Raw genomic sequence first — 12,734 nt, forward strand, 5'->3', positions numbered from 1 at the left:
ATGCCCTCCTCTGCCTAAGAATCTTGTCTCCTCATGGTAAGATCCACATGCATTGATGCATAAAATGTGCTCTCTTGAGTGTAAAGGGAGCTACTATAGTACTGTGGGAATCCTGTTTTAAAGCAAAGATAGAGGGTTCTAACTCCAGAAAACATACATGTTTTTTGTTCTTTCCCTTTGTTTTGTTTTGTTTTTTGAAACAGAGTTTCAGGCTGGACGCAGTGGCTCATGCTTGTAATCCCAGCACTTTGGGAGGCTGAGGTGGGTGGATCACAAGGTCAGGAGATCGAGACCATCCTGGCTAGCATGGTAAAACCCTGTCTCTAAGAAAAATAATAATAAAAATTAAAAAAAAAAATACTATTGGCTGGGCGCAATGACTCACACCTATAATCCTAGTACTTTGGGAGGCCGAGGTGGGTGGATCACCTGAGGTCAGGAGTTCAAGACCAGCCTGGCCATCATGGTGAAACCCCATCTTTGTTAAAAAATAATAATAATAAAAAGAAACAGAGTTTCGCTCTTGTTGCCCACACTGGAGTACAGTGGTGTGATCTCGGCACACCGCAACCTCCACCTCCCAGGTTCAAGTAATTCTCCTGCCTTAGCCTCCCAAGTAGCTGGGATTACAGGCGTGCACCACCACGCCTGGTGAGGTTTTTAGCTTTAGTAGAAATAGGGTTTCACCATGTGGCCAGGCTGGTCTCGAACTCCTGACCTCAGCTGATTCACCTGCCTCGGCCTCCCAAAGGGCTGGGATTATAGGCATGAGCCACTGCACCGACTTTCTTTCCCTTTGTTTTGTTTCCAAACTTTGGCCATCATGTACCACGTGAAAATGTGAAAAAAATTCATGTGGAATTCTGCTGAGCGTCCTTAGTGGCGGGCAAGAAGTCCAAGAACCCAATTCCTTACCTCGTAGGAAGAAAAGCCTTGCAGTAGGAGGAGGACCCTTCCACAGCACCAGCCACTCATGGTGGCCTCTGGGGTCCCCTGAGAACTACTTGCTTTTTTCTGAAGTTAGCTGGAAGTGAATTTCCAGGCTAAGGCAATACATCACACAATTTTAAAATGAGAATGGGCCTTGGATACTGTATCATCCAGAAGTCTCTATACATTGGCCATGACTTGGATTAGCTGTCTAAATTTTACCCTCTGTATGGAGGTAGGTGGGGGAAACATTAATATGCAAATTCCTGGGTCTTGCCTGTAAGGATTTCAGTTCCAAAGATCTTAGGAGATGCCCAGAAACCCTTCCTTTAAAAAAGTTCCAGCTGGGTGTGGTGGCTTATGTCTATAATCCCAGCACTTTGGAAAGCTGAGGCAGGTGGATCACAAAGTCAGGAGTTTGAGACCAGCCTGACCAACATGGTGAAACCCCGTCTCTACTAAAAATACAAAAATTAGCTGCACATGGTGGTGCGCGCCTGTAATCCCAGCTACTCAGGAGGCCGAGGCAGGAGAATTGCTTGAACCCAGGAGGTGGAGGTTATGATGAGCCGAGATCACACACACCACTGCACTCCAGCCTGTGTGACAGAGTGTGAGACTCCATTTCAAAAAATAAAATAAAATAAAGAAGTTCCATGGGAACTTGTGGGATTTTTTAGGGTAGTGAAATTATTCCGTATACTATTATAATGGTGGATGCATGTCATCACACATTTGTCAAAACCTATGGAATGGGTTGGGCGTGGTGGCTCACACCTGTAATCCCAGGAATTTGGGAGGCCAAAGTAGGTGGATCACTTGAGGTCAGGAGTTTGAGACCAGCCTGGCCAACATGGCAAAACCCTATCTCTACAAAAAAATACAAAAAATCAGCTGGGCATTGTGGTGCATGCCTGTTATCCCAACTACTTGTGAAGCTGAGGCAGGAGAATCGCTTGAACCTGGGAGGTGGAGGTTGCAGTCAGCTGAGATTGTGCCACTATACTCCAGTCTGAGTGACAGGCGAGACTTCGTCTTAAAAAAAAAAAAAAGACAAAAAACATGAAATGTACAACACCAAGAGTGAACCCTAATGTAAACTATGAGCTTTGGTTGATAATGATGTGTCAGTCGATGTTAGTTCACCATTGTCATGATGTTGATGGTGGGGGAGGCTGTGTGGGTGGATGGGGGATATGTGGGAACTCTCTGTACTTTCTGTTCAATGTTGCTGTGAATTTAAAACTGTTCCAAAAAAATGCTCTATCAGAAAAAAAAAGCTCTATGGGTTTACGAAGCCGTCAAGAAAAGAAAAGAAGAATCCTGTCTTCTAAAGTAGAGAGATGGACAGTCTTTTAACCAGTCCCTTGTGTCACTTTAACGGGCCTCGATCCCGGAAGTGCTAACTCCCACATGCTGAAGAGTGTTGAGCTGCAAGAGTATCGCTCCCTCCCCCAGTGCCCTGGAGCAGCACACATTAATCTCCATGAGAGTCATATTTCTGAGCCTCATCCACCTCCCACCTCAAGCATAACACGCTCAGGGTAGTCTCTTCCTGACTCTGGGGAACTTCCTTTGAGACTCTGTGGCCTGAAGGTTGGTAACTTTCATGCAGTTTAGCTCAAGGTTAACAGCTGGACCTTAAGCTCCAGCCAGCTGAGCATGCTCCTTCTCCTGCCCATATCAGCAGCCACATCAGAGTCTTGCACTAGCCAGGGCCACAACTCCCAGGTGGAGAGAGTAGAAATTGGCCAGGTGGTGGTGGTGGGACCTAGAATCCCAACTACTTGGGAGACTGAGGCAGGAGAATTGCTTGAACCCAGGAGGCAGATATTGCGGTGAGCTGAGATCACACCACTGCACTCCAGCCTGAGTAATAGAGCTAGACCCTGTCTCAAAAAATAAAAAATAAACTCAACAAAGGGCCAAAAAGAAAAATCAGGGCCCAATAAAACACCTCTTTTCTGTATCACTTAGCACAGTCCTTTGAATGTGATAGACAATAAATATTTGCTATCAATTTCAACTAAATAGCTTCTACTATCACTGAACAATAGTTTATCTGGTTCATCCTGACAGCAGACTTCCTCAATAGTTTTTAAAGACCTTAATAGTTTTTAAAGTCCTGAAAAACTATTAGAAAAATGTAAGCATCATTAAAATTTTACTCCATGGCTTTCAACTCCCCGAGGTCAACAGTGCTGGTATTTTTCATCTGCCCAAATACAAATCAGCTCTTAGATCAGATGGCTGCTGCAGGCCTGGGCTCTTCTTTTCCAAAATAGTTGTTTCACTGTGATTGGAATAAGCACAGTGGCTGCTGTTGGAAGGGGAGGGATGCAGGGAAAAGCTGTGAGGAGGCTTTGTGGGTTGGCAGATGCTACGATTTTCCTCCCGGTGCAGCAGTTGTGTTGAGCTATATGTTTTTGCATAGACACATTCCTTTGGCAAACAGACTGTTCTTTTTCGTTTCTGCTTCCAACAGACTGGTGGCATCCTGTGCAGTGAGAGGCAGGCATGCTCCGCCAGGAGGGGGAACCCAAGATTGACTACTCTCATCAGAGCCAGCCCCTAGAGATGCAGGCCCCAGGGAAAGCCACAAGGGGTCGCCTCTGTGCAAGGGTGAAATCTGATTTGAGAGACGAAATACCCTTGGCAGTGGATGGGCGACAAGGAAGCTGGAGAAGGCGACTGGAGTTGTGAAAAGGAGAGATTACTTGTAAATCGACTGAGCCAATTCAGCAACACACAACTCCTGACTCTTTTTGAACAGGTGAAAATTAGCTGCTCTCTTGCAGCCTTGTGACCAGACTGAAATAAAAATAAACCCCAAGTCAAATATGTACAAAAAGTTATTCAGCAAGCAGTTCTTAGCAAACTGGCAAAGAACAGTTCATATAACCAGTTGTTTTCTTTCTTTCTTTGTTATTTTTGCTGTTGTTTTTTTGTTTGTTTGTTTTTGTTTTGAGACTGAGTATCATTGCATTGCCCAGGCTGGAGTTCACTGCAACATCCACCTCCCAGGTTCTAGCAATTCTCCTGCCTCAGCCTCCCAATTAGCTGAGATTACAGGCATGTGCCACCACGTCCGGCTAATTTTTGTATTTTTAGTAGAGACAGAGTTTCACCATGTTGGCCAGGCTGGTCTCGAGCTCCTGACCTCAGGTGATCCACCTGCCTTGTCCTCGCAAAGTGTTGGGATTACAGGCGTGAACCACCGCACCCAACCTTTTCTTTTTCTTTTTGAGACAGGGCAGACAGAGATAATAACAGGGTCATAGCCAAGAACTGTGGGAATCACCACTCTCTGGTCACCCAGTTGGTGTCACTGACGCACAGTCTCCCAAGGAGACTGGCAGTGGGAAAGACTCACTTCCTGGTATAAGCCAGCCCCCAAGGGAAGAATGTTTTCTGTAAATCCTTTTCTCACACATCCCCACTCCCAAAACACACACACACAAACACACACCACTCCCTGGACACTACCTGAACACCTTTGCATGCACTGTGATGAAGAGCAGTGACCTCAATCCTCAGGCCCCCCTGAGATGATGGTTTCCACACATGTGGACCCAGGAGCAGACAGAAAGGTTGGACGGCAATGCCAGGAATCCAGGACTTTGGACCTTGCATGATGCTGAATCTTTCACCTTTCATTCTTTTGTGTGGTATAAATTTAGAATGAGGGTTGGTTTGTTTTTTCATGAATTGGTCAGATGATTGACAATCTGATGTATCATTTAGATTTTTCAATACCAAACTGCTCCCCAGCAGAAGGTCATTGTATCTACTCCACGCTTTTTGAAACATTTTTTTTTTTTGCTGAGGCAGGAGAATCACTTGAACCTGGGAGGCAGAGGTTGTGGTGAGCCGAGATTGCACTCCAGCCTGGGCAACAAGAGAGAAACTCCATCTCAAAAAAAAAAAAAAAAAAAATATATATATATATATATATATATATATATATACATATATCATATAGTGAACTGAAGTGTTTTGTTTTGTTTTGTTTTGTTTTTTAATAAAGATGGGGTTTCACCATGATGGCCAGGCTGGTCTTGAACGCCTGACCTCAGGTGATCCACCCACCTCGGCCTCCCAAAGTGCTAGGATTACAGGCATGAGCCACCATGCCGTGCCGTGAACTGAAGTTTTTATCACAAAAAAATTGGATTCAAAAGTTCTTCTTCTTTTTTTTCTTTTTTTTTGAGACGGAGTTTCGCTCTTGTTACCCAGGCTGGAGTGCAATGGCGCGATCTCGGGTCACCGCAACCTCCGCCTCCTGGGTTCAGGCAATTCTCCTGCCTCAGCCTCCTGAGCAGCTGGGATTACAGGCACGTGCCACCGTGTCCAGCTAATTTTTTGTATTTTTAGTAGAGAAGGGGTTTCACCATGTTGACCAGGATGGTCTCGATCTCTTAACCTCGTGATCCACCCGCCTCGGCCTCCCAAAGTGCTGGGATTACAGGCTTCTTCTTTTTTTGATGTGGAGTCTCGCAGTGTTACCCAGCCTGTAGTGCAGTGGCTATTCACAAGCGTGATCATAGCTCACTGAAGCCTCAGACCCCTCTGCTCAAGCAATCCTCTTGCCTCAGCCTTCCAAGTAGCTGGAACCATAGGCACATGCTACCATGTCTGGCTCAAGAGCTGTCTGGAATCTATAAAGAGCTTGAATATGTGACGGGCTGTTGTGTGGAAAGCAGGTTTAAAAGTGTTTTGAATTCCTCCGATGTATAGGTTTTAGATCTAAAGGGACAGGAACTGTAATCCTATTCAAAGATTTCTGGGCCAGGCACAGTGGCTCATGCCTATAATCTCAGCACTTTGGGAGACCAAAGTGAGAGGATTACTTGAGGCCAGGAGTTTGAGACCAGCCTGGGTAACATAGCGAGACCCTGTCTCTTTTCAAAAAAAGAAATTTTAAAAAAAGATTTCTGTCTGCAATAGCTGCCTTGATAAGTGATGCATTCCCCAAGACTACAGTTGCTCTGGCAAAGGGGGAATGACGTTTGGCAGGGTTGATGTCAGGGAGTTCAGTCCTGGACTGGATGCTTGCAAAGGTCCGTTGCAGCATTAAAATTCTAGTCTGCTTTGTTCTATTGCTTACTGTGAATATTATCAAAGATTTACTGGCCGGGTGCGGTGGCTCACGCCTGTAATCCCAGCACTTTGGGAGGCCAAGGTGGGCAGATCATGAGGTCAGGAGATCAAGACCATCCTGGGTAACATGGTGAAACTCTGTCTCTACAAAAAGGAAAAAAAAAAAGTAAAAAAGATTTACTGATCTTCTCAAGAGCTTCATGGTGTGTTAAAAAGAGGAAAGACAGGGTACAAAGAAGTAGAGAACCAAATTTCTTTCTTTGAAATATTTCCAGTATCCTCAGGCAAACAAGATACAAATACACAATTCAACTTAACACAACAAATATTTACTAAAGCTGACTTTTGGTAAAGCCTAGGCTTGTTGGTAAAAATTCAAAGAGGAATTGAGACAGCCCCAAGAATCCTGGAGAGGTATACATTAGAACAAGTAGAATAAACAACAAGATGGTGTATGCTAAGGGTTCAGTGAATTTTTGCACTGTATGTCCTGTATGAATTCAGAGGAAGAAGAAATCCTTTATTTTGGGCAGATGCATAATTATGTATATCAATAGTACCTTAGCAAATATTTTGTACATACAGCTTACGCTACTAACTGCAATAAAATCTGTTTATATTTTGACCTGAGGACTTGCTACAAGCAGGGCTATGGGACAGAAGCAGCAAGCAGGCACTTGCCAGACTTGAGCCACAAGAAGAAAGGCCAAGACTTTCAAAGCTTTTCTGAGTGGGAACAGTAAAGGAAGGAAGACAGGAAAATGGGATATAAGCAAAGGGATTCTCTTCTGGGCATAATGATGGACTAAATGTTATTACCGACTAACTTGTCTTTTTTTTTTTTTTTTTTTTTGAGGACGGAGTTTCACCATGTTGGTCAGGCTGGTCTTGAACTCCCGACCTCAGGTGATCCGCCCGCCTTGGCCTCCAAAGTGCTTGGATTACAGGCGTGAGCCACCACGCCTGGCCTTTTTCTTTTTTTTTTTTGAAGACGGGTTAACTTGTCATTTTTTAAAATATACTTTGTCATTATATAGGAAGCTTAATGATTTCTCAATCCTTTGATAAATTCACAGCACATCCAATGTGCCTCAATTACATCTTTACTCATTCTTTTTAAGAATTTCTGGGCCAGGCACGGTGGCTCATGCCTGTATTCCCTGCATTTTGGGAAGCCAAGGTGAGCAGACCACCTGAGGTCAGGATTTCAAGACTAGCCTGGCCAACAGTAGAAATCCTGTCTCTACTAAAAATACAAAAATTAGTTGGGCGAGATGGCAGGCGCCTATAGTCCCAGCTACTGGGGAGGCTGAGGCAGAAGAATCACTTGAACCTGGGAGATGGAGGTTGCAATGAGCCGAGATCATGTCGCTGCACTCCAGCCTGGGCGACAGAACAAGACTCTATCTCAAAAATAAAATAAAATAAAAATAAAAAAGAATTTCTGTCTTCCTTTGAAAAAGAAGAAATGAATAGGAAAGTAGTAAATTTTTTGAGACACCAGACACTTTATATACATTATCCTATTTTCTGTTGAAAATGAGTAGTATTATCACGGCTACTTAATCAGTGCAGAAACTGACACACAAAAGTGTAATTAACTTGCCCAAAGTAATATGGCTGAGAAGAAACAATACAAACTCAGATCCATCTGGCTACAAAGCACACAGTTTTAAACTACCCTACACTGATTTCCCATTGTCTCCTGTATGCACACCCAGCTATTGATGGTGATGATGTTGGTGAGGAGGAGAATATTAACTGCAATATGCTAATGAACTCAATTATAGCATCAGGTTCTCATGGTTCAAGACAATGTTAACAACCAACACAAGAGGGACCTGTAACACCAGACTATAGGGAAATAGCGACAGTTTCCAAAGCGAGACTGCCCACTCCTGAACCCCAGGAGAAAAGCAGTCCTGGCAGCACTGTTGCTGCTTCCAATACAGACAGTTCGATATTGCATTTTAATCCTTAACTGATTTAAAAGCCAATGATTATCCTTTGACTAATTTAATAAATTTTTTTTATTTTAATTTTTTTAGAGACAGGGACTTGCTGTATCAGCCAGGCTGGAATACAGTGGCATGAGCATGATCACAGCTTACTGCAACCTCAAAATCCTGAACTCGAGCAATCCTCCCTCCTCAGCCTCCCGAGTAGCTGGGACTACAGCTGTGTCATCAAGCCTGGCTAAGTTTTTTAATTTTCCGTAGAATCAGGGTCTTGCCCAGGCTGATCTTGAACTCCTGGCCTCAAGTGATCCTCTCCCCTAAACAGCTCAAAGTGTTGAGATTACAGGCGTGAGATACCACACCCAGCCATTAAATGAGTCTGTTAATAAAACATTAAGAGGCTGGGCGAGGTGGCTCATGCCTGTAATCCTAGCACTTTGAGAGGCTGAGGCAGGCAGGTCACTTGAGGCCAGGAGTTCGAGACCAGCCTGGCCAACATGAGGAAACCCTGTCTCTGCTAAAAATTCAAAAATTAGCCTGGCGTGGTGGTGGGCACCTGTAATTCCAGCTACTTGGGAAGCTGAGACAGGAGAATCACTTGAACTTGGGAGGTGGAGGTTGCAGTGAGCCGAGATCACGCCACTGCACTCCAGTCTGAGTGACAGAGTGAGACTCAATCTTAAAAAAAAAAAGACATTAAGATTGAATTTTGCATGGACTTCAACAAAACTACATGCGGCTTCATCATATATGACTTTATTTTTATTTCATTAAGATTTATTTATTATCTAGATTAAATACAGAAACAATTTTCTTTTTTTTCCTTTTTTTTTTAAAAAGACAGGGTTTCACCATGTTGGCCAGGATGGTCTTGAACTCCTGACCTCAGGTGATCTGCCCGCCTTGGACTCCCAAAGTGCTGAGACTACAAGCGTGAGCCACCACGCCCGGCCCAGAAACAATTTTCATAAAAAAATATTTTTAAGTAAGCAATCTGAGGCATCTATTTTGAATGGAAACAAGGAATTTTCTAATTTAATCCCAATAACAAATCCAGCATTCACATTAAAGAAAAGGTAGTCAAACAAGGTCACTATGCTCCTGGCTGAACTGTGTTTTTCAGGAGTGGGAGAGAGAGAGAGGGGGAGAGGATTGCATATAAGAAATCCAGAGAAGAGAGGGGAAATAGAATGAGAAACAGATGGTCCCAGATTTCCAAACCGGAGCTTCTGCGTTTTCTTTTTGGGGATTGGTTATTTACCATTTGTAATCCTATCCAAAAAGAGGAGACAGTTACAATGGCCTTCTAGTGACAACTCACACAGCTGATGGTGGCTGGAAGTCAGGCCAGCAACTTCCTGGAAGCAAGGGAAGGAGAGCTCTGGGCCCTTTGCCCCACCCCACCTCACTTGCCGTGCAGCCTACTACTCCTGGTGAATTCCAATTTAGGGCTTGGTTCAGGCTGACTGAGAGAATCTCCGGTCCCACGGAGCCAGCCTTGGTTTCAGCCCAGTGTGAGTGTGTGTGTGTGTGTGTGTGTGTGTGTGTGTGTGTGTGTGTGTTTTAAATTCAGTCTCCGTAAAGATTGTCAAAAATTGCCAATGCCGACTATATTGCAAGTCGTCATGGCGGGGTAGTGGAAAAAGTTTTCAATTAGCAATAGTTGAGCCTCAGATAAACCTCTTTGGCTGCAATACCACCACTGCGCAAAGCTATGTGTGTGGGGTTTTTGTTGTTGTTTTGTGTTTTGTTTTTGTTTTTTGTTTTTAAGACAGAGTCTCCCTCTGCCATCCAGGCTGGAGAGCAGTGGCAAGATCTTGGCTCATTGCAACCTCTGCCTTCCAGGTTCAAGTGATTCTCCTGCCTCAGCCTTCCAAGTAGCTGGGATTACAGGCACCCACCACCACGCCTGGCTAATTTTTGTATGTTTAGTAGAGAGAGAGTTTCCTCATGTTGGCCAGGCTGCTCTTGAACTCCCGACCTCAAGTGATCTGCTCACCTCGGCCTCCCAAAATGCTGGGATTACAGGCCTGAGCCACCCACCCAGTCCTGTGTGTGGTTTTCATACTCAGCCCTATCCATGGTGTGCAGAGCAGAGGCCCCCAGTCCACAGTGTAGTAGGGTGTATGGTGTGTCTTCTGATTCTAAAGAGAAGCGTTTATATCTGTCAAGTTCCACTTTCACATTTCCAGTTTGCTGCCATGACACTTTTTTCAACATATCCGAAATAAATTTAGCAAACCCCTCTCTTCCTGTCCTAAATAAGCTTCTCTTCTCTTCTAGACTCAAACATTTCTCCTTCACCTCCCATATCTAAGTCATTCTCAATCCTCTAGAAGGGGTGGATTTACTTCCAAAATATCTTTTACCTAATTTTTTATTTTTAAATAAACTGCCAACATCCTATTCAAATAATTTCTCAACATCAAAGTCAGTCCTTCTATATCCCCAAAAATATGCTGATGTTTTTCTTGAGAAATGGATATCATTTATTTTTATTTATTTATTTTTTTTTTAAAGAAAACAGGGTCTCGCAATATTGCCCAGGCAGGTCTCAAACTCCTGGGCTCAAGCTGTCCTCCACCTCTGCCTCCCTAAGAGCTGGGATTACAGTCGTGAGCCACAGCGCCCCGCCAGAAATGTGTATCATTTTAAAGTGAAAAAAAAAAAAAGCCTAGGTGAGGTGCCTCACACACGTAATTCCAACACTTTGGGAGGTTGAGGACACAGGATCACTTGAGACCAGTCTGGGCAAGATACAGAGATCCCATCTCTGTTAAATAAATAAAGGGGGAAAAATTCTATGGCCCTCCAGTGTTGATGTAGCTCATTTTGTGTTATGATATTATTTAAATATATACAAAGGCCAGGCGCAGTGGCTCAAGCCTGTAATCCCAGAACTTTGGGAGGCCGAGGTGGGCGGATCACCTGAGGTCGGGAGTTCGAGACCAGCCTGGCCAACATGGTGAAACCCCATCTCTACTAAAAATACAAAAATTAGCTGGGCGTGCTGGTGCATGCCTGTAATCTTAGCTACATGAGAGGCTGAAGCAGGAGTATCATTTGAACTTGAGAGGCAGAGGTTGCAGTGAGCCGAGATCGCACCACTGCACTCCAGCCTGGCGACAGAGGGACACTCCATCTCAGGAAAAAAAAAAAAAAGAAAGAAAGAAAAGAAAAGGCTGTATCACACCTGTAATCCCAACGCTTTGGGAGGTCAAAGCGGGCAGATCACGTGGTCAGGAGTTCGAGACCAGCCTAGCCAACATGGTGAACTCCGTCTCTACTAAAAATACAAAAAATTAGCTGGTGTGGTGGCAGGTACCTGTAATCCCAGCTACTTGGGAGGATGAGGCAGGAGAATTGCTGGAATCCAGGAGGCAGAGGTTGCAGTGAGCCAAGATCTCACCACCGCTCTCCAGCCTGGGAGACAGAGGGAGACTCCATCTCCAAAAAAAAAAAAAAAATTTAAGCATTCACAATAGTAAGGCGAATGGCCCCATGAATCTCTTTGTACCCTTCACCAAGCTACAGCAATAATCAGTGCCTGGACAATCCTGCTTCATCTATGTTCTAGCCACGTCCCCCCACTCACTACCCTACTGGACTATCTTGAAACAAATCCCAGATTCCATGTTAGCTCATGTAAAAATATTTCAGTATGTGTCTCTAAAAAATAAGAAGTCCTTTTAAAACCCAACCATGGTGCCATTTTTGTTTTATTTTATTTTTGAAATGGAGTATTGCTCTGTCACCCAGACAAGTGCAGTGGCACAACCTCGGCTCACTGCAATCTCAGCCTCCCAGGTTCAAGTGATTCTCCTTCAACTTCCCAAGTAGCTGGGATTATAGGCATGTGCCACAACACCTGGTTTTGTTTTTTGTTTTTTGTTTTTTGTTTGAGACGGAGTTTTCGCTCTTCTTACCCAGGCTGGAGTGCAATGGCGCGATCTCGGCTCTCCGCAACCTCCGCCTCCTGGGTTCAGGCAATTCTCCTGCCTCAGCCTCCCGAGTAGCTGGGACTACAGGCGCGCGCCACCATGTCCAGCTAATTTTTGTATTTTTTAGTAGAGACAGGGTTTCACCATGTTGGCCAGGCTGGTCTCGACCTCCTGACCTCAAGTGATCCTCCTGCCTTGGCCTCTCAAAGTGCTGGGATTACAGATGTGAGCCACTGTGTCTGGCCAGCATGCCTTTTAAACCCCTTGAGACTAACGGCAAAGGAAAACTATTGAGGGTTTCTTGAACTGGCTTCTGTCCCCTCTGATAGGCCCAGGAGATTTGAAATTGTCAAGAATTTCACTTATTTTCATTCCTCACAGATCATTTCTACAAAACTAGCTCCAGCTCTCATTTTATAGTTGTTACCCCTAGGATATTAGCAACAGGCAAAGAGCTGTCCTCCCCAGGTTTTAACAAGTAGAAACAGGTAAACTCAGGAATTTAGGGGTGGATGAACCTGGACTGTATTTTCACCTGTACCTATTTTGTTTTCCCTTTTTCTTTCCTCCTTCCCATTCTAATCCCAGCATTACTAGTAGTTAGCAAGTTAGCTAGACCCAAGCCCATTGTAAGGATGACTTCTCCTTTAGCAAGAAAGTGCCTGCTAGGGACAGTCCAACTTTAAATACTGTGTTTTATTGTCAGGTGACATGAGCTGAGGTTTGCTTCAGAAAATATGGTGACTTCATTTATAAGTGGCCTCACACCTTCCCCAGGGGTCTAGCAAGGCCTGTTTCACATCTT

At 44.3% G+C, this 12,734-nt stretch overlaps 1 non-coding gene across 1 annotated transcript; it reads right to left on the reverse strand.

The window, feature by feature from the left end:
- Window positions 1–9,561: 9,561 nt before the first annotated feature.
- LOC135274725 (U4 spliceosomal RNA) lies at window positions 9,562–9,702 on the reverse strand. Its single transcript, XR_010342494.1, has one exon. It is a non-coding gene; the product is annotated as a U4 spliceosomal RNA (small nuclear RNA).
- Between the last annotated feature and the right edge of the window lie 3,032 nt (window positions 9,703–12,734).

Source organism: Aotus nancymaae, unplaced genomic scaffold (assembly GCF_030222135.1).
Source record: "Aotus nancymaae isolate 86718 unplaced genomic scaffold, 86718_ANA_hifiasm-v0.15.2.pri h1tg000012l, whole genome shotgun sequence".
Classification (NCBI taxonomy): Eukaryota; Metazoa; Chordata; class Mammalia; order Primates; family Aotidae; genus Aotus; species Aotus nancymaae.